Genomic DNA, 24038 nt, shown 5'->3' on the forward strand with positions numbered 1-24038 from the left:
TGCATCGAGTCTTCACGGATACGTCTTATGACGATGCTATGAGCGCAGCCCTCAACGCTTCTCATGAGGATGGGGAAAAGGCCGGCTTTCTGCTTGGTCTAGGGTTCGTTGAGAAAGGCATCCCGCCTTCCAACTTCCCTTTATTTGATGTGGATACTGAAGCTGTATACGACCAAGCAGTGAATCAGTATGCCGCCTTCCCGCATCCGGTGGTGGAGAAGGTGAACGAAGCTGCTGCTGCTGATGATGGGCTAGCTATCCTTAAAGCTTTCCTTGAACCGCCACGCTCTACTGATGGTGCTGGTCCAAGTGGAAGTGGCCCTGAAGCTTGATCCTGAAGATCCCTTCCCGCTGTTAGGATAGATTTAGCTTGTATAGATTTATATTCTTGTAGGCGGGTAGTTACCCGGCCATTTTTGTAATGAATATTATGAAATATAAATCTTTATGCGGGTAAGACCGCTATTTTCACTGGATTCCTTGCTTTATAAACGTTATATGACTTGCATACTTTAGTTTTAAATTAGCAATTTTCCAAGTGTTTAGGATAGGTTAACCTTTGAACGTGGTAGATAATAGGTTGAAGTTTTGCTTCCTCTTTCGTGATTGTGCGGGTAGGACCATCACTTGCACTTAGTAGGATGGCTAAACTTTACCTACATCTGACCTGCGTGGAGGTTTTCCTCATCTTTTTAGAAATTTCTAAGTGTTTAGGATAAGTTAACCTTTGAACGTGGTAGATAATAGGTTGAAGTTTTGCTTCCTCTTTCGTGATTGTGCGGGTAAGACCGTCACTTGCACTTAGTAGGATGGCTAAACTTTACCTACATCTGACCTGCGTGGAGGTTTTCCTCATCCTTCTGTTAGAAATTTTCTAAAGTATTTTGAATAAGTTAACCGTTCGACGCGCGGTTGTCAATAGGTTCGGTTTCCTCTCATGATTTGTGCGGTTAGGACCGGCACTTTCATTTAGTTGGATGACCAAAGTTTACCTGACTGACCTGCGTGAAGGTTTGCCGTTTTTTGGGTTTATGCGGGTTTTGCCGCCTTCCCCACGCCGACTTTCACACTTATGTATGCGGTGAAAACCGGCATCAGTGTTGAATAAATTAACCGTTCGACGCGCGGTTGTTAATAGGTTAGTGTTCAGTTTCCTCTATCATGATTCATGCGGATAGACTGGCACTTTCATTTAGTGGGATGACTGAACTTTACCTTTAACTGACCTGCGTGAAGGTTTGCCATTTTTTGGGTTTATGCGGGTTTTGCCGCCTTCCCCACGCAACGACTTTCCACGTAATTATGCGGTGAAAACCGGCATATCCGTGTTGACTAAATTAACCGTTCGACGCGCGGTTGTTAATAGGTTAGTGTGCAGTTTCCTCTTATCATGATTCATGCGGATAGACCGGCACTTTCATTTAGTGGGATGACTGAACTTTACCTTCAACTGACATGCGTGAAGGTTTGCCGTTTTTTGGGTTTATGCGGGTTTTGCCGCCTTCCCCACGCAACGACTTTCCACGTAATTATGCGGTGAAAACCGGCATATAAGTGTTGAAAGTTCATAAAGTATAAATGTAAAATCATCAGCGTCGATGTTCTAAGGAGAATCATTTCCATTAGAAGTGGCTCTGGGCCTTTTCTTTACAAATTTGGAATTGATCTACATGCAAACTGTGTAATTGAGCTCCCTTCCATGTTGTTGGGATGGGAGTGCCATCGAGCCGATATGCACCTGGTTCGGGATCTCGTTGTTTGCGCAGTATGTAGTCTCCAACATTGAAGCTGCAATTTTATTCGTGTTTTCCCCAACTGGGGTTCTACACGCGTCAGCCTGCTCAGCGTTCATTGTGCCACGAGGTGCGCGAGCATTCCATCTCTGACAAATGCTTCGACCATGTCCTTTACGTCTATGCATTCTTCAGTGTTGTGGCCTTTTGTCCTGTGAAAGTCACAGTATTTGCTCCGATCAGCATTGTGACGATGTCGGATTATTGGAGCCTTTGGCCATGGGAGCTCCTCAGTGGCGAATATCTTGGTGACGCTTTTGGTGAGTGGCGTCCATCTGGAGTTCTGGTTCGACCGTACGTTATCCCTTCCGCTTAACCGATGTTGCAAGCCGGATGAGGTGTCAAAGTTTACCCTTGACTGCCAAATGCCTAGCTTCAGCTTTTTGTTTAGTCTGGCGGTAAGGACGTTGTCTTCTCTTGTTTTCTGGGTGTAGAGGTTTGTGCTCTGTGGGAGATCTCTACCCAGTTGCCTCTCAGTTTCCGCAAAGCGTTTAGCTGCTGTCATGATGGCATCCCATGTGGATGGCATGCCATCTTTACCCGTTAAGGTGCGGATGAGCTCTGGGTCGTTCGCGCCCTGAATAAAAGCAGCGCGAACAAGATCTTCGCTAATGTTACCCAGACTTAGCTTCTTTGAGTTGAAGCGAGTGATGAAGTCTAGCAAAGATTCATCTTCCTCTCGAATGCATTTGAGGATTGTCCATTGCTCTTCGGTATACTTTCTTTGTTGGCTGAAGTGTTGGCTAAACTTCTGTTGGAAGTCTGCCCAGTCGTAGATGTGGTTGACCGGTAGACGATCGAACCACGCTCTAGCTGGTCCAACAAGCGTCATTTGGAACATGTAACACCACGTAGGTTCCGTCCAATTGCTGACGGTTTCCCCCGCTATGAATCTGTTCAAATGATCGTCTGGGTCAGATATACCATCATATGTGCCTATGTTGGACATTTGTTTGGCACTTTTTAGGGCAATTGCTTCCGCAATGTCCCTTGCAAATTTGGACGTTCCCGCATTTGCAACAGTTGGTCTAAATGTTTTGGAGAAGTCACGTGGGCTTCCACCTGGGTTTTTTGGTTTGAAGGCTTCCCCAAAACACCTTCTCGGTTGGGAGTCCGTTTCTTTACGCTTCCCTTTCGCCTTATGACGAGGGTTTGCGTCTCTATCGGATTCCTCCGAATCATCGTCCAAGTATTCTTCGAATTCGTCAGCCTGTTGGACGGAACGCAAGCGTTCGTCCAACTCAGCTTGGAATTCCTTCTGACTTGCCTCCGCCCATGCCTTAACTTCATCGAGTGTTTGGCGGGGGAGCCTTGTTCGTTTCTCTAACTGGGTATCGGTGAATCCCAGTGAGCGATTATTTACTGCACTTGCTCCAGCTTGGGTAACTGGGGTAGTGTTCGTAAAATTTACTTCACTTGCCCCGGCTTGGGTAACCGGGGTAGTGTTTGTAAAGACTGTGTAGCCGGTATTCCCCCCAGTAGCTGGGGTTGTGGTTACCGGAGTTTCTTTAACCATCTTTCCAGAAGTTTGAAAAAACTGAGGAAATGAAGTTCTAGCTTTTATGCACGGATGGCGCCAATGAAGAAACACTAATCGGACCCCGGGCAGATTACGGGTAACCTGGGGGTTGAATAGATGTTTCCCACGAGGGTTAGACTCGGCAAAGATGGTTCTTCTGATTGTTGGGTTTCTATGGAATTTATAAATTTAGTTAACCATTTAACTAGTCACAATTAAGGCGGAAGCGAGATATTAACAAACTAAACTTATGTACACATGTGTTTATATATGTATATATTACAAAACTATATAATATATGTTCATGAATAACCTAGTTTATTCATGATATAAGATTACCAATAATCTATATATTAGAAACCCGAGGCAAGGATCAAGTAATACGGGAAAAGCTAAACTATCAAAGCCATAAACACTTACATTCTTAACCTTTTAAGAGTGTAGTTAATGTTGAAGAAGATGATGATGTCGATGCTAGATTTTCAAAGGGAAAATCCTCAAACAGAATATACCCCGAGCCTCCAACACACACCGAGCTATGTTAGGGAGCTTGAACACGAAAAACCGAGACTCAACCTTTCTTCTTGATTTCGGCCGAACCCAAAAGAAAGAAAGAAAGAGTTGTTGTTATAGTTGATATTACTTGAAAGTCTTGATTATGATTACTTGAAATATATATATATCAAAAATGTATCTTGATCATCATTTCTTATCATCATTCAAAATCCCATGATGTTAGGTATTTTGGTTTAAGTAACCCATACTCAAGATTTGACCAAGACATGGGGTGTGGGGCCCACCCTAAAACCGGCCCCAATATATTTATTTTTTATTTTTTTTTTTTTTATTTATTTTATACATTATAAAATATATAAACACCCCATCTTTTATAAACCATTTTATAAAAGAACATATAATTAAATAATCATTCCAATAATAATTATTTGAATAAATAAATTAACCAATGAATTTATTTAACACTTTCAAGTAAATATTCAGAAACCCGATTTTCTGAATGTGTCGTGTTCTGTATTTGTCCTATAGATCTTATCTTAACAAATACATAATTGGTGTGTGTCTAACTCGTTATTGGGTATGACCCGTCTTGGATCAAACACGGCTAGCCATATTAACATAATTATGTGTCTCGGGCATATGGTATTCCAACAATCTCCCACTTGCACGTGACTCATAAGAAGTTAATGTTAATGGTGAATACCGCCTAACAACAGGTCACCATCTCTAGTGTGTTTGACTAAGTGCCATTCAATAACATCATCCCCTTCAAGTCCATACTTGATATGATATAGGTAAGTCTTATCACTACATCCTTTTGTTACTAGATGTCCTGTCAAATCGAAGAGACACAGAGTAATCATTCTCTCAATGATTTAACTTAACAGGCCTTAGACATCTAAACTCTCAACACATAAGAGGAACAAATCCCATCTTGACTGCATACATCCTTGTTGACATCTCATATGATATCTGAGCTCTTTCTTAAACGTCATCGTGTTACCGAAAAACAAAGAAGAGAGTCAAGTTATCAGACTTGATGAAAAACCAGATCTAATATGCATCTCAGGTCAAAGGACACAATGATACTCGCCTTTACTCAAGGATTACTTATGATCAGTTGCACTAACTCCATGCAGTGATCCTTGAGAGCGGATCATGTCCAACATTTGTATCCCACAAATATCTATGAACCTTGGTGGCAAACCTATGCCTTATATTCATCACATGAATATCAACCAATCCGGGTTCATAATAGTCTTACCTTCATACTTGTTCCCACAAGCATGATCGACTACGGACGTTTAGAACAACATAAGTCATTCATGGATTAAACATGCAAATATAGAACATAACTCATTTAATAATTAAAACATAATTAATCACATGAGATACCCATTACATTCGTTCTTATACAAACACTAAACACAGATTAAATCCACTCACTAGAATACCGAAGTCCTAATGCACAAACATGACCCTCATGCTTTGGCCTATCGAGGAGCTTCGTGAGTGGGTCCGCAATATTTTGATCGGTATGAACTTTATGAATACATATCTTTCTCTTTTCAACTTCATCCCTTATGTAGTTGAATCTGCGCTCAATGTGCCTCGTTTTCTGATGAGCACGAGGCTCCTTGATCTGTGCAATAGCACCCTCATTGTCACAGAATATCTCTAGGGGCTCCTGAATGGTAGAGATAATCCCTAGATCCATGATGAACTTTTTCATCCATGCAGCCTCTTGGGCTGCCATTGAAGCGGCGATGTACTCAGATTCTGTAGTGGATAACGCGACAACATCCTGCTTCGAACTCTTCCAAGAGACAGCGCCTCCATTTAAGATGAAGACATATCCCGACTGTGACCGAGAATCATCTCGGTCAGTTTGGAAACTCGCATCCACGTAACCCTTTACGACGAGTTCCTCCTCACCAGACCCATATATTAAAAACATATCCTTAGTCCTTCTAAGGTATTTTAATATATTCTTGACAGCCATCCAATGACTGTCACCTGGGTTGTGTTGGTATCTACTCGTAATGCTTAAAGCATATGAGACGTCCGGTCTGGTGCACATCATTGCATACATAATAGATCCTATTGCCGAAGCATAAGGAACATGCTTCATCCTATCTTGCTCTTCCTTAGAGCTAGGACTTTGGGATGAGCTTAACACGGTTCCTCTTGGAATAGGTACCAAACCTTTCTTAGAGTTTTCCATCCTGAACCTTTTCAGGATTTTATCAATGTACGCACTTTGATTGAGTCCGATCAATTTTCTTTGTCTATCCCTATAGACCTTTATTCCCAAGATATATGTCGCTTCTCCAAGATCCTTAATTGAGAAACGACTACTTAACCACGCTTTAACGTTTTCCATACTTGGTATATCATTTCCAAATAAAAGTATATCATCGACATACAAAATAAGGAAAATGATTATACTCCCACTAGCCCATTTATACACACACGCCTCATCACCGTTTTGGACGAAACCAAACGCTTTGATTTCTTCATTAAAACGATGATTCCACATCCGTGATGCTTGTTTCAACCCGTAGATTGATTTCTTTAACTTACAAACTTTATCAGGATTAGATGGATCGACAAAACCTTCAGGCTGAACCATATGGACATCTTCCTCAAGATATCCATTTAGAAAAGCGGTCTTGACATCCATTTGCCATATCTCATAATCAAAATGAGCTGCAATGGCAAATAATATCCTGATCGACTTAAGCATCGCGACCGGCGAGAAGGTTTCATCATAATCAATCCCTTGAGTTTGCGTGAAACCTTTTGCTACAAGTCGTGCTTTGTAAGTATCTAAATTTCCATGCATATCGGTTTTCTTTTTGAAGACCCACTTACATCCAACCAGTTTGGAGTTAAGTGGACGATCAACCAATTCCCAAACTTGGTTATCGTGCATGGATTGCATCTCGGCGCTCATGGCTTCAAGCCACTTGTCACAATCAGGTTGTGACATAGCATCTTTGTAGGAGATCGGTTCATCCGAATCGACCAAGTAACAATCATCCACAAGAAATCCATATTTCTTGGGAGGTCGACTAATCCTATTAGATCTGCGAACAACGTGTGTATGATCAACCATTTGATCATCTTCAACATCCTCGTGTTGAAAGCTAGTATCGACCAACTGTGTATCATCAAGTGATTCTTGAACCTCTTCAAGTTCCACTTTCTTTTCACTAGGTCCTTCCATAAGGAACCTAGTTTCTAAGAAGTATCCTTTGCGTGAAACAAACACTTTTTGTTCACTAGGATCATAGAATATATATCCTATATCATCCTTTGGGTATCCTATGAAGATACACCTGATGGATCGAGCCTCAAGCTTATTTGGGGTGTCACGTTTAACATAAACTATGCATCCCCATACCCTTAAATATGAAAAGGATGGAACCTTTCCATGCCACACTTCATAGGGTATTCGATCCACCTTTTTGGTCGGGGCCATATTCAAAATACGAGCCGCTGTAAGTAGCGCATATCCCCAAAATGACGGCGGTAGTGAGCTTCGTGCCATCATTGATCGAACCATGTCCAACAGTGTTCGATTCCTCCTCTCGGATACTCCGTTATGTTGAGGAGTTCCAGGAGGAGTGAGCTGTGAAATAATTCCACAATCTCTAAGATGACTTTGAAAAGCATCACTTAGGTACTCGCCTCCTCTATCGGAGCGGAGTACCTTGATTGTTTGGTCGAGCTGATTTTGTACTTCATTTTGAAATTCCTTGAACATTTCAAAGGCTTCATGTTTGTGTTTCATTAGATACACATACCCATATCGACTAAAATCGTCGGTAAAGGTAATGAAGTACCTTTCACTATTCCTACTAGCTGGCTTGAAAGGTCCGCATACATCCGTATGTATGATACCTAACAAATCCTTAGCCCTTTCATTTGTACCTTTGAAAGGCTCTTTGGTCATCTTGCCTTGAATACAAGATTCACACTCATCAAACGAACCTAACTCGTTTGTTTTCAAAAGACCTTTCTTTTGGAGAGTATTTATACGATTCTTGTTTATGTGTCCAAGGCGACAATGCCAAATGTAGGAATCACTCAAATCCTTTTTGAGTCTTTTAGTAGAAGTTTGATATAATGAGCTATTTGAGGTATTATCATGAACCAATTCATAAATACCGTTGTTTGGTACAGCTTTAAAATAAAAGATACCATTAGATGATACATGCATTTCTGATCTTACAAATTTAAAGTCAAAGTTACATTGTCTAAGAAGGTGCACAGAAATAATGTTCCTAGTCAAACTAGGAGCATACAAAACATTTTTCAAAACAACTTCCAAACCACTTGGAAGCGATAAAGTGAAGTCTCCTCTAGCGACCACGTGCACCCTTGCACCGTTGCCCATGAAAAGATTCACTTCGCCCTTCTTTAAGTCTTCATTCCTTTTGAACCCCTGCAACCAATTGCAAATATGAGTTCCACATCCGGTATCCAATACCCATGTGTTAGAAGAAATAAGATTTAGCTCAACATTAATCATAAAGACATTACCCGAGGTATGCGCCACATTCCTCTTGTCTTTTAGCTCTTTTAGGTAGACCGGACAATTGCGTTTCCAGTGTCCGGTCTCCCCACAACCAAAACAAGGATCATCCTTATGACCCTTCGGTTCCATAACCTTTTGTTTCTTTGCCATAACCGGTGATTTGCCCTTACCCTTAAGATGCAGAGGTGGACCCTTTCTTTTTGCTACCTTAGCCTTAGGATTGGGTTGAGATCGATTCTTGGATCTGCCTTCATTGATCGCAAACATGGGTAAAACCCTTTTACCCATGCTCGCCTCGGCTGTCTTAAGCATTGAGTGAAGTTCTCCAATGGTTTTGTCCCAGCCGTTCATGTTATAATTTAACACGAAAGTGTCGAACCTTTTCGACAAAGAGTTAAGGATCAAATCCGTTGCTAACTCTTTTGAGATGGGACAATTGAGTTTGGCGAGGCGATCAATGTAACTTTTCATCTTAAGTACATAAGTTGAAACTGGTTGATTATCATCCATTCTACATGCATGCAAGGCTCGAACTGTTTCGAACCTTTCAACTCTTGATTGCTTAAGGAACATTTCCTTAAGTTGAGTAATCATGTCGTACGCATTATGGTTTTCGAAATCCTTTTGGATTTCGGGAACCATAGTCGCCAACATGAGGCATGACACTTGAATGGAATCTTCCGTAAGTTTGACCCAATTCATATATTCGACCTCACTACCCTCTTCCGGTTCTTCGGGGATAGGTGTTTCCAAAACATGATATAATTTTTCTTGTTTTAGAACAATCCTTAAATTTCGGAACCAATCCGAAAAGTTATTGTGGTTAAGACGGTCTTTAGCGAGAATAGATCGGAGAGAGACATTTTGGACGTTAGGGATTATGTTGTCGTCGACGTGTGCGGCCATCTGCAGAATTTTAATTAAGTTCATTTTAGTGTTTTACCTTTTTAATTATTAATACCCTTTTATATATATACCAAATATAATTAATAATTAAAATCTAGAATCCAACGATAAACCCGACTCCGGTTAGGTGACCTTTTTCCCATTGTCGATTTATCAAGGTAGTTATTCATAACAATTGCAAACCCTTTTGCAACTTCTAGAGTTTATGGGACCGGTTCGAAATCATATTTCGTGTCGGCATGTTTATCCCATCAACACCTATTAGACCCCATGTTTGGGTGACCCTCTTCACATGGTTCTAATTTAAGTCGTCCTACTTGTATCAACTTGTAATATTAACATACAAACGGTTAGGTGACCTTTTTCCCATTTATATGCCAATATTACCTTAAAATATTAATTTACTCTTACGCGGTTAGGTGACCTTTTTCCCACTAAGAGCTTACTAATATGTTAAGCGTTATACAAAAGGATGGTGTTTAACTTATTATCCTTAATTTTAAAAGGGATTTTTAGTTTTAATAATTCTAGTTGTAAAACTTTAAATCATGTTCTAACATGCATTTAGTAACATGATATTTTGAAACCATTTTCAAAATTCTAATTTATAATAAAGCCATTTTATTATGGGCGTGAGACGGCTAGTTAATAAATCCATTTTATTAAACTATGTGTCACGTAATTACCGATAATTATTAGAACCCGTTTTATGCTTTGTTAATTAATTCTATGTGACGAAGTTGATATCCTAATATCTAACAACCACACAATCAAACAATCAATTAATTAACAAGCATACACAATTATACTAGACACGAGCCACTAAGTTAGACCACACTTGTTAGCCGAAACAAGTGTGTGTCTTAGGTCCGATCCTAAGGGACACATGACACATGGATGTTGTAGCTCCCACTCGATCCCGCATCCAAATGCTTCGAGCATCTTCTTCAACCCCGTTGTGATCCATTGGGCTTGAACTTGGGCCTTAGCTTCCATAAGCTTCCATTTGGGCTTAATTGGTGGGCTTAGGTCCTTTTGGGCTTGAATCCCTTTAATGGGCTTGTGAGACCCATTATCACCATACCCGGCCCAATTAGGCCCAAACTTCCAATTTTGCAATCTTCTTTAATTTTACAAAATCAAATGTCCTAATACATTTTTTCTATAAAATAAAGATATTACAAATAACCTATTTATTACATACCCATATGAATAAATAATTACAAAATAGCCCCTAATTAATTATTACAAACCGAAACTTTGAATAATTAACTACAATCACAACATCAACCACAAACAAACATCCACTTTGGTCTACGGCTCGGTCTAGTTTTAACAAACATAACCCGTTATGTTTTAGGAACCCGTTCCAAAACCCCTTGACTTTATCGGGCCTAGCCCAACCCATTTGGGCTTGACCCAATAACTAGATTATGGGCTTCGGCCCACATGTGCAAAACACATGGGCTTCGGCCCAATTAAAAAACTCATGGGCTCGGCCCATTTAACCAAAAATGGGCTTCGGCCCATATAGCTTTTCCCTTTAATTTCCGGTTAGCCCAATAACCATGTTAAAGTGGGCTTCGGCCCAAATTCACCCGAATTGGGCTTCGGCCCATTTACTCGGTTTTAATTTTTTTTTTTTTTTTTTTTTTTGAACAAAGCCAAAAACAATAACAAGATTAAATACAAAAAAAAATCATGCATGTTAATTTTTGTATAAAATCTTTCAAGGGGAAAAAATATAAAACCGAGAACCCGAAGCTTAGTTTCCCGTATCCCGGCTCTTGATGCCATTTGTTGGGTTTCTATGGAATTTATAAATTTAGTTAACCATTTAACTAGTCACAATTAAGGCGGAAGCGAGATATTAACAAACTAAACTTATGTACACATGTGTTTATATATGTATATATTACAAAACTATATAATATATGTTCATGAATAACCTAGTTTATTCATGATATAAGATTACCAATAATCTATATATTAGAAACCCGAGGCAAGGATCAAGTAATACGGGAAAAGCTAAACTATCAAAGCCATAAACACTTACATTCTTAACCTTTTAAGAGTGTAGTTAATGTTGAAGAAGATGATGATGTCGATGCTAGATTTTCAAAGGGAAAATCCTCAAACAGAATATACCCCGAGCCTCCAACACACACCGAGCTATGTTAGGGAGCTTGAACACGAAAAACCGAGACTCAACCTTTCTTCTTGATTTCGGCCGAACCCAAAAGAAAGAAAGAAAGAGTTGTTGTTATAGTTGATATTACTTGAAAGTCTTGATTATGATTACTTGAAATATATATATATCAAAAATGTATCTTGATCATCATTTCTTATCATCATTCAAAATCCCATGATGTTAGGTATTTTGGTTTAAGTAACCCATACTCAAGATTTGACCAAGACATGGGGTGTGGGGCCCACCCTAAAACCGGCCCCAATATATTTTTTTTTTTTTTTTTATTTATTTTATACATTATAAAATATATAAACACCCCATCTTTTATAAACCATTTTATAAAAGAACATATAATTAAATAATCATTCCAATAATAATTATTTGAATAAATAAATTAACCAATGAATTTATTTAACACTTTCAAGTAAATATTCAGAAACCCGATTTTCTGAATGTGTCGTGTTCTGTATTTGTCCTATAGATCTTATCTTAACAAATACATAATTGGTGTGTGTCTAACTCGTTATTGGGTATGACCCGTCTTGGATCAAACACGGCTAGCCATATTAACATAATTATGTGTCTCGGGCATATGGTATTCCAACACTGATAACCTGCAAAACAGACACCGTGAGCTCGTCACTGAGAATGGGGGGGTTCCTCCTTGTGACCACCCTCCGGCATGAGAATCAGACTAGATTGCTCTTGAATATAAATGTATATTAAGATATTGCTAGAGCAGATATCAAGTATAATATGTAATACGAGATAGTATATGATGATAAGATGATAAGATGAGATGATCATACCATTTGGGGTATTTATAGCCGAAGGTAGGTTTCCAAGAAGGTGTAGCCGGCTGAATACTATTCCTGTTCTACCAACTGTGGCCTACGCACGTGCCATGCTGGTAGTTGGTGGGTAGGCAGCGGCTGACAGTGACCAGGCCTGCTGTGTACTATTCCTTTTCCACCAACTGCCGGCTATGCACGTGGTATGACAGGAGTTGGTGAGTAGGCAGCGGCTAATAGTGACATACAGTACAAGAGCATGCTGCTCGCCATACTGTTGTCAATGAGCTGTCGTATCTTAGGTCAGATCTTTTGCCCATACCTCGTCAGGTACAGTACAGAAGATCTTCCCGTATCGTACGGACTGGCTTATTTGGGCGGGAGTATTCCCCCTCCCGCCTTTGTGCGGGATTGTTCCCGGCTTTGCTCATCCCCTCAGGTGACTGCTGAGTTATTGAGAGCTAAGTGCCTTGTGCGTGTAGCCTTGCTGCGCGGGTGGCCTTCCCTGATGGCTTGTATCCGCAGCTGCGGGAACAGGCAGAGTACTTCACCATTGGGAGGCATTTCCTGCGGGAACAGCTTGCGTACTGCGCGTAAGGACGTCACGTCTCTGAGCATGGTGGGTCCTGCGGATCCAGTTGGTTTCTGCGCATACGTCTCTCTTCAAGGTGAGTCTTGCGGGTCCAACTGGGCTCTGCTGGGACCTACCTCTTCAGTTATATAAGTGTTATTAACGAACTCTCTTGCCTTTGCATGTCTGCCCTTTTCAATTATCTTTTTAATCTGTTACTTCTACTTTATATACACATACACTTGTGAGCAATAGGACAAATGAATGAAAAGGCAAGATCTGCATTTATTTATAGTGTATTACATTGTTAGGATAAATTTCATTAACTCACTTTTTTACACTAGCATCCACTATTTGTATATTACATAGATATCATTGGGTATGTTTATACCTATTTCGATATGTATGATCGCAAAACAAGTAACGGTCAGCTAAAAAAGAGAATGAACATTTAAGTTCTTGATCAGAGTAAGCTCTTTTCAACAAAGTTTGTTCTATATCTCCATGTTTGTTAATTAATTTGCATACTATACAGTTTTAGTAACCTGTATAATTTTAATTTTCTAGGTCCCGTAACATTTTTGTTACCTTGTGGGAATCATATGCGGAGAAGATGACCAAGTTCTGTCGGAAAACAGTACGGTGTTATTGTTGTCATGTATTGCAGTTCGGAAGACATGTTTTCCAGGGGTTTAATAACTATATATATATATATATAGGCAAAGTATAGAATGAAAACTCACTTGAGTTGTGAAAACCCGTAAAAACTCTATGTAACATCGTTTTTTTTTTGTTACATGTAATATATGTTGTTACATTTAATGCAAAACATCAAAAACATAAAAAAAATGTTTTGCTATTTTTTTACTAATTTTTATAGATGTTTTCAGGAGAGAGAAAGTGTAATTAACTTTTACATTTTTTATTAACTTTAATTGTGGACCACGGGATTTAATCTTTAATTAAAAACATGTGATTAAAAATGGGTTTCTAGAGTTTTCACAACTCAAGTGAATTTTTATTTTAACCTAACCCTATATATATATATATATATGGGTGAGTTATAGTAAAAAGAGATAGTTTTCTAGGAAGAGTAAGAATATATCTAAGCCCTTGGATCTAGGATTCAGTGGTTAAGATTAGTAGTTTCAAAAATACCAAATAGTTTCCTAGGATCTAGGATTTAATCTACATAGTTTCCTAAATAGGCTCACATAGTTTCTTAACTCTAAATTTTATATCCTTCTTATTCTTCCTACAAAACTATGTATTTTTATTTTAACTCTTTTCTATATATATATACTAGGATATAGCCCGTGTGATACACGGGTTGTTAAAAAGTAAAATAAAAAAGTTAAATTTAATAATATACATATTAACATATCTTATGGATTCATAAGATATAAATAATTTACTAAAATACATAGATTAGTAAGAATAATTTGTATTTACATTTTAAAAGTAATAAAATGGAAGGTTGTTAATTTATACCAATTAAGAAAAAGATAAACTAACATCAATTAATCATAGTTGAGTTAGTAAGTCATAAACATTTTAAAAGTAAGGTATTGAGTTCAATTCCTACCAACAACATTTCCTTCATTTTATCATTCATGAAGGAAAAATTGTAAAAATGAAAACTTGTACATTTGGAGCCTATGTGGAGGGTATAATTGAATGACAAGTGGAAAAATTATGTTGCTTTAATATATAGTATATACTAGATTTTATCCCCCGTATTACGGGTTGTTTTACATTATTCGTTTTTAATATTTATACATATATATTTGGTTTTTAATTTTATTTATTGTAAGAAAGTTAATGATTAATATACTTGAGGTTTGATGATAAAATGGTTTCAAAAATAAATGATATATTATAATACAGTTTAAAAGCTATCTATGTTTGGTGATACTCATTACCCGTTTATTTTCTTTATTATAAAATTGTTTCTTAATTATAAATAATATCTTTTTTAAATAAAATAAGATATTAATTTTTAGTATATCCCTATTTTATAGGATTTTCATATCAAATATTTGATGAGATTAATTTTTAATATAATGAGATGTTATAACCTGTTTAAAAGCTATCTGAGTTTGGTGAGACCTTTACCCGTAAATTCGGGTCAAATGCGTGAGAAGCCTTCATTTACAAATAAAGCAATATGATGGTTTGAGAGAATGGTTGTTTTACATTTTTCGTTTTTTAATATTTTTTTTTTTTTTTGGATTTTAATTTTCTTTATTGTAAGAAAGTTAATAATATACTTAGGGTTTGATGATAAAAGAGTTTCATAAATAAATGATATGTTATAACCCATTTAAAGCTATCTGGATTTGGTGACCTATGACCCACTTATGTTTTTTACTATAAAATTGTTTATTAATTATAAATAACATCTTTTTCTTTTTAAATTGGATATTAAATTTTAGTATATCCTTATTTTATAGGATTTTCATATCAAATTGTGTCGCGATGTGATCGCTCCCCCCTTTTATGGAAGCCACCAGATTGCTTGATTTTAAAATGGAGAGATCTTGTTGATTTAGCCCGGTTTAAACCCGTTTAAGCTTTAAACGGGTCATAACATCTCCCTCGCCTGTCCTCTTTCCTCTTAACCTTTACCATATTCACTCCTCTGTTTCAATCTCAAATCGTTACCTTAATGACTTTGAACCCTAAATCACAAAGCATAGACTTCTTCCAAACGATGAGGACTGATTAGGTATTTTATTTGATTGATTAGCTATGCTAGGGTTCGAACTTCACACACACACACACACACACATATATATATATATATATAATTGTTACAAAATTGAATTGCTTAGGTGATCGATTGTGTTATGAATTTGGATCAGCGGGTTAGTTGAGAGAGAATTGTGATGGAAGATCTATCTATCTTTTGTCTTCTTCAATTCAATTCAACCCACCTCCGACGTGTTTTCCTCACTACCTCTATATTCTCTATCTCTGAAGTGCTTTTGTCACTCGCAAACCCTAATCGATATCTTGGCAATTGTAGTATTGGTTTTGGGGGCAGCTTCAAGAGTTAACTGATCCGTTTGACAATGATGAAGGCGATGGTGGTATTTGTTCTAACTTTCAGTGTATTTTCTTTGTTCGTGTTCTTCTAATTGTTGCTATCTTTTTTTGTTTATCTACAAATCAATTATTATGTTGATTTCTTTGTTTGTGGAGACGAACAACGATTGATGATTATGTATGCCGCGGTTTGAAAATGAAGATCAACCAAGGTGTATTCAAATGCCTACAATCTGCTATAAAATTGCATAATAATGCTAGAGATTTATTAGCACACAAATGCAGTTATACATTTTTGTTCACTGACTTAACAGTTTCTTTGTACATTGTACAGATAGCAAAGTGTTGGATTTGAAGTTTACCACTTGAGAATTTTGTTCATGATATCTTCTTTGGTGATATAAACTACGCGTCATTAATGGAACATTGTTTTTTTATATATCTAGGTACTTGTAGGATTTGCATAACTGATGAAATTATCCAGTACACAGAATTAACTGATTAATGGAGATCATCCAACGTGTAGTCAAACGCCTGCAATAGTTCATTTAACCTCAGAAATCGTTGACCTGTTTGAATATTGAACAATGCAAGTTTTGTGCATTGTCTCGAACCGGTCTTTGCATTCGTGATATAAACTATAATAACAAAGCAGATAAAATTAGGAAACCTTATGCACGAAAAAAAGTGGCAAGACGGGTGCTTTTTTGTACAAGTCAAAACTGATTGGGTCGGGGTTTACCTAAAATAATCCCTGTCCAATTTCTTTAGTGTTTTGACTTGGTTGACTTCATTGATCTTAGCATTTTTATTGAGATTTTTAATTTTGCTAATGTAGTTTTTTCGTGTTAGTTTAGGTGGATAGTATTGGATTCTGCAAAACTTAAAAGGAGTTTTATGTCATATTTTAATATTGATAAACACAAATCTGTGATCGCGTCGGAACAGAGCAAGAACACAAACTACAAAGGTACGAATACCAACAAATTAATATAAATAAAAAATTTTAGTAGATGAGTAGTGAGTTATAAAGTTTTTAACTTTTTATTGATTTTTTGTAGGTTGGAAAGGGATTATCAAAGAATTGTAAAGCCCAAAAGCTTGCAGATTTGGCTTGAAGCAATAAGTGAAATTTGAATGATAAATAGATATTACATCATAATGTTAGACTCAAAATTTTCTTATATTATTCATCTTGCATTTATGCAGATTGATCCAAGACATCGTACATTATGGACACAATCTTCACTTTTACTACCTAAAATGGTTGCATTCACAAAGCAAATAATCTCTCTTTTACTGGTAAGAACATGTTTCAAATCTAAGTTTTTAAAAAATAAATATATTCCTAACTTATGAACCGAATTTTTTTATTATTTTTCGAAAACTTAGAACGAGCATAATGAACAAACATAAAAAAACATAAATTGATCAAAATATGCCCAAGTATATAAATTCTGAATGAATATAACAAACTTTCTTACAATAAATTAAATTAATATCCAGAAAATATATATAATTGACAAATATAAATAATAATATTTTATTTTCAAATGATTATTTTCATGGACAGCAAATTCATTTAAACTTTTTTTATAAATAATATTTTATTTTATGACAGTATTACCCTTATAAAACCATACCACCATTTCTCCTTTATGCCTTTTTCTTTGATCTGTGTCTTCACATGCATTTCTAGAACGTAAGTTCCTTCACTTTAATTAAAGGATTTTAAGGTTTATGCTTTTTTTTTTGGGTGAATGCAAGGGAAAAAAAAGACTTCTACACTGTAGGTAACTAAACTAACAGATTACATATTAACAGGCAATCACGTTTTCTATGCAAATGCTGAGGTTGTGGGGGAAAAAATCGAAAACACTAGGAAAATGCTTTGGAATTTGGGAAGTCATGAGCAAGCACTACTAGGACAACTTGGATAACAAACACTACTTTTTCTGTAACTAATATTTGTACAACCAAATATTTTGTAACTAATACTAATAGCTGCTGTAGAAAGTGTCATCTTTTGTAACTTTTTTGTAACAACGTTTGGAACCACTCGTAATACCCGGATAAGCCTTTTTGATATGGGAAGTCACGGTAACATGCAATCAATCTAAATAAGGAACGGACAACTACTTGGTGCCACGTGGACCAGCCGATGATCGGCGATCGATCTAAATAAGGAACGGATAAATAGTTTCATACGAAAAAAAAGTGGGCAAAATTGACAAATGAACTACTATGCATGTATGTTATCTAAACAAACTTCTGTACAACAAACCAAATTAAAATTCGAAAAACATATTCACAATAATATAAACGACAAATGCAAAAAACAACCCCGGCTAATAGCTAGTATATATATATATATATATATATATATATTTCATTTAGATAACAACTTTCAATTGAATAATCATTGAATATCCATTTATTATATGTCTATATACTTGATAACACTTAATATTTGTTTGTTATTTAGGTAAGGCGTTTCCAAGGTTTATTCCCCTGTACATTAGCAATGACATTGAGGAGATCACTTCTTTTAGAAAAAGGTTTGATTTGTTTAATCTTACCCAATTATTTACAATATATATTTTTAAATATTATTACATATGGGTTGTGTTTATAAATTAAGTTTATTCCTCTAAATTAACAGTTTAGTTGACAAAGAATCCGATGAATCAATTCCAATCCGTTGATTAGTGTCATCACAACTGCATACTAATTTGCAAGATGATTTATTGACCCAAACTGTTTTCAATAGCATAGCACATGCCAACAAACAACTGAGGTATTATTTTTGTTTTTTTTTCTTATAAATAAATCCATTTACAAATTTTTAATAATCAATCTATTATTATAAGCTGAAATTTGTGTTTTCTATATAGTCCTAAAATTTTAGGGAAAGTAACTTATGATGATTTTATTGCATCACAGTCAAATTTGGGTAGAAGTATTGGTGCATCATATGCTATTTTGTAAATAACTACTCTCTCATACCAATTAATGCACACAAATTGTTTTGGCAAAAATCTTTAAGGAAACTTATATCATCTTTCGAATTTATGATAATAAGTCTATTGATGTAAGCTACATAAAAGCCTTGTATATTTTTTCATGTTTTAAACAGGTTCCATTTAGTATTGGGGTTATAATTGTTTACAATTCTAAAAGGATTAAAGCGTGTCGTAGGCTATTTGAGAGCATGGTAGTAGTTGGACTTCATCCCAACTCTGATACAGTCGGGTCCAGGAAGGCTGCAAAATCTTGTGACTAAGGTGTTGCTATCCATACCCTATAAAATGTGTGAAGGTTAATTATAGACATGAACATGTTAATTTGGTTTCCTTTGTTTGGACTTTGTTTTTATACTCTCACGAGTTATGATAAGTCGCTGCCTTTAAGGTACATGAATCTCCTTTCATTTTGCTTTCCTGGTAGCTGATGCTATTTCATTGATTTATATTGCTATATTACAATTTCAAACAGGTGTGGGACTTGAACCCAAGACCTCCAAACCCAGGTGTTTTAAAGGCTTTGTCTTTGCCAGTGAGCCACTAACCCCATTGGTTATGAGTAAATTTAATGAAATACTTCTTGGACAGGTAGCAGACAAGAGCCCACTTATGGAAGCAATTTATACAGAGGTATTAGTCGTCTCCATATTTTTCTTTAAAAAGGGTTAACTTTTTTCTTTTATTATTATTATTTTTTAATTTCATATGAGTTAATACTTCATATAAAGGTGAGTTGGTCAATACTTCATATGAACGGAAAGTTAAGCTATTCTAATCAATGGCTCAAACTCTTCATTCTTTTTTAAACGGGTCACATTCATCATATTTAGTAAAGGAGTTAAAATTCGGGTCAAAATAATAACTTTAGTTAACAGTCAAATACTTTCTTTAAGAATAATTGTTCCCTTTGTCATCTATATTAGCCCTAATTTCATATATTTCATTTGTGTTGTTTTATGCTCTTAAGACCCTCTATTGCAACTATTAGTATAGATAGATCTAAACTCGTAATTGTTGATAAAGAAGGTGAACTTACAAATAGGACATCGAATGTTGTATATTAAGAAATTTTTAGAGTTTTATAAATTGTATATGTAGTTGTATGTTTGTAAATTGTGAATTTGACATTAATGCATAAATTACAATTGCAATATATTCAATTATAAAATGTCTTTATTTATTATTAATATTTTTTTGAACGGCTACGTACACCCATCTATTCCTACTCCTAATTTTTTTTAATTTCATATTTTTGTGTCCAATCCTGTGTATCACACGAGTTTATAACCTAGTATATATATATATATATATATATATATATATAGGGGAAGTATATAATGAAAACTCATTTGAGTTGTGAAAACCCTATGTAACATCTTCTTTTTTTTTGCACACGTAATATATGTAAACATTTAGTATAAAACATCGAAACATAAAAAAAATTGTTTTGCTATTTTTTAACATTTTTTTACTATTTTTTTATATGTTTTCAGGAGAGAATTATTATATTTATGTTTACATTTTTTATTAACTTTAACTGTGGACCACATGATTCAAAATTTAATTAAAAACATGTGGTTAAGAATGAGTTTCTAGAGTTTTCACAACTCAAGTGGGTTTTTATTTTAACCTAACCCGATATATATATATATATATAGGGAGAGGATCAAGAGAAAACTCATCTTTAGAGAGAAAACTTAAAAACTCATAAAGAATTATTTTTAATTAAAAATAAAAAAATATTTTCAAATTTTTGTTTTTGCCATTATTCTTATATTTTCTTACCCTTTGCTCAAAAAAAATTAAAAAAAAAACCGCTGTAATGCACATACGTATTACTGTGCGATACCGTTGTATTACACATGTGTATTACTATGTATTTTTAAGTTTAATAGTGTTTAATTGCATATATTCAATATTTGTGTATTATATATGTGTAGTAGTGTTGTATTATATGACAAAAGAATAACAATAAAATAAAAGTCGATATAGTGCACATGTGCGTTAATGTTGTATTACACATACGTACTAATGTGTATTCGATGTGCGTATTAGTCTTATATTGCATATATACAATAGTGTGTATCAAATATGTGCAATAGTGTTGTATTCTATGCAATACAAACACTTTTGCATATATGTAATGCACACTATTACACATGTACACTACACCGACGATGTTACCAACAAGGTTTATTTTTATTTTTTTTATTATTTTTTTTAACCAATAACAACATATAAGAATAATGGAAAAAAAAGAAACTTCAAACAAAATTAAAAAAAAATTAAAATTAGTTTTTTAGGAGTTTTTAAGTTTTCTTTTTAAAAGGAGTTTTCACTAGATCTCACCCCTATATATGTATATGTATATGTATATATATATATATATATCTATATATATATATAGAAAAGGGTTCAAATAAGAATAAAGAGTTTCCTAGGAATGTTAAGAACCAATAGATTTTTGACATTTGGCATTAAAACATATGGTAAAAGAATAATTCTAGGAAACTATGTCGGTTATAATGGTGAAAGAGTAATTCTAGGAAACTATGTCGGTTTTTGGTAATTTTAAATCTCAACAATTGATTAACATGATCCAATGGCTATGATTTATTCATAGTCTTTCTAGAAAACTCTCTTTTTATTTTAACCCGGCCACCCCTATATATATATATATATAATTCCTAGTCTTCTTAAAAAATTATCTCTTTTTATTTTAACTCACCCCTATATATATACCCTATACAGTTTTGGGGGCAAGAACACCACGACTCTTTCTTTCAACTATTATCCATATAAGGTAATCATTAACATTTTGAGGATTTATACTTATTTCAATTGTACTGTTTGATATCATGTAATACAAGTTACCATTACCCCAATACCTTAATGAGTTAATAATTAATGTATGCACTCATTATGATATAATCAACAAAACTGATTCTTCATTATTTTGAACAACTTTTGTTTCAACCTAGCATCAATAGCTCAAATATTGGCTACAGCCGCTACACTCCACAGATATGTACCCTTAAGCATTTGATAAGCTTGACCTTTTGCACAAATATATACTAGATCTTAAGTTAATGTATACGTTCGATCCATATTTCATTAAATTAGCAGTGTTTATAAATAAAAATGATAGATATTCGTTCTTAATTTATGAATGTTTTAAACAAATATACATCGCTTGGTTTTAAATGCTTGCCATTTATCTAATATTATATCTAAGGAATATCCTGTGTTTTTAAGATATGCAAATGGCCCTTATTTTAAATAATCGGTCAGAACGGCTTGGTTATAGCGGTCACCGATGACGTTAAATTGGTTGGTAAATACTCAAGTCTAAGTGTCTTACTTAGGGGGTGTCTGGGATTTCTTATTTTTACCTCCTTATGACTTATGGAAAAGTCATAAGTTACAACCTTATGAGTTATGAAACTTTTTCATTCACACATTAAGCAATCCCAAACACCTTTTTAACTTTTCAATAAGTTAGTTATAAAGAGGAAAAATAAGGAACCCCAAACACCCCCTTCCTTAAATGACTTATTTCGTCTTTTTTATTTCATATGAGAATCATGTATAGATTCCTCATCATAGAATGGATGTTTACTCCACTTGAAGTGGTCTTTGTGGCAAATTGTCAGGTTGTTTTAGCTTACAATGGTGGATTGAATACCTCATTAATTGTTTCTTTGTTTCTATATACATATATATATATAAAGATATATATATAATATCCAGATTAAAGAAGCGGAATACAGTAGCAAATACACCGAAAGGGTCAAATGCAAACAAAAATAACCAACTTTCATAAAATATAGTGCTAGAGTTAAGTCGTTGAGCTACGGACAACTGGAAATAAACCGTAGGAAAGCTTTTGCGGTTATGCTGACATTGTTAAAGGATAACCTAACGAGCCTGCTAAACCCTTTGAAGGTTACCGGAGGTTGAAACGCGTAGCTTTGGAGTTTTAGGACCGTCAATTGCTGAAACTTGAAAAAAGCCGGCGGTAGCTTATGGTCATCACCTGGCCCGATGCGAAGGGTGAGTTTCTTCACGGTAGGATTCCTTGATAGGCGAACTATTATCTTGTCAATCTCACAACTGCTATACAGTTGAGACATACAAATAGAGAACTCAAGTATCGGGCCTTGATGCAGCAACAAGATCGGGTAAACAATGTATAGGAGTTTAAATCTTATTGATAAGTTATCACAAATCGGCCCCCGAAACGCTGCATCGTCAAACACGAGTTTGGGAATTTTTAAACAGTAGTCCCTCCAGTTTCGAGATAGAATACTTGTCCTGAATGCATCTCTCATTGGCATAAGAGAAAGAATTGTTTTTATGATATTTGGAGGAAAGCTGCTGATTCTATCCAAAGGTAATTCTTGAACTTCCATCTTAGGATCATTGCATGAAATCAGAACTATCAAATGTTTAATATAACAATAAAGAGTTAACTACACGAATAGTCATTTTATTTTCACAAACTAAACAATTTTTTTAATCTCGTTTAGAAAAAACAAACAAACAAACACATATGTAGCATCAGTTATAGTCATTTACTCATGAAGAAATATATTAAATTATCAGTTTTGGTTCATTGTATGCGGGAGCCACCGAAACGTACTTGATACGGTTGCAACTATTTTTTTCAAATGCATTGAATGTTCCCTTTCTTTTTTCAGTTTCTCTTGTTGACTCAATGATTCTGCAGAACTTTGAATTTTACAACATTTGGCTTGCAGCCGAACATATGGATTGGATCAAGGGTGTTAACGGTATGTGCATGCTTATGTTTGTTTATGGTCAAACGTGTAACTGGTCAATTCGGCCAGTTTTACCTGTTAAAGTTTCCTAAAATCTGTCAACTTCTTCTAATTTGTTGTTGGTTGCAGCATGTTTTTGAGTACTTCGCTGAACGAACTCCAGAATCTTACTTTGAGCTTCATGGGACATCAATCATTTGGAATTACAAGTATTTTGGTTTGTACCTAACCGGACATTTCATATTTTTAATGTTTTTGTAACTACAATTAATTATTTTTTTCGTTATTTTGTTTCGTTTTTAACAAAGGATTTCACTTTGGGAGACTTCAAGCAAAGGACATGTTGCAACATTTGG

General features: G+C 35.4%; 1 pseudogene; it reads right to left on the reverse strand.

The window, feature by feature from the left end:
- Positions 1 to 23319, reverse strand: part of LOC143609387 (F-box/LRR-repeat protein At5g02910-like) — a 48635-nt pseudogene extending 25316 nt beyond the window's left edge.
- Positions 23320 to 24038: the final 719 nt, after the last annotated feature.

This window comes from Bidens hawaiensis, unplaced genomic scaffold (genome assembly GCF_021521415.1).
Source record: "Bidens hawaiensis isolate Kalapana, Puna unplaced genomic scaffold, B.hawaiensis_p1.1 tig00419600_1, whole genome shotgun sequence".
In the NCBI taxonomy this organism is placed as follows: Eukaryota; Viridiplantae; Streptophyta; class Magnoliopsida; order Asterales; family Asteraceae; genus Bidens; species Bidens hawaiensis.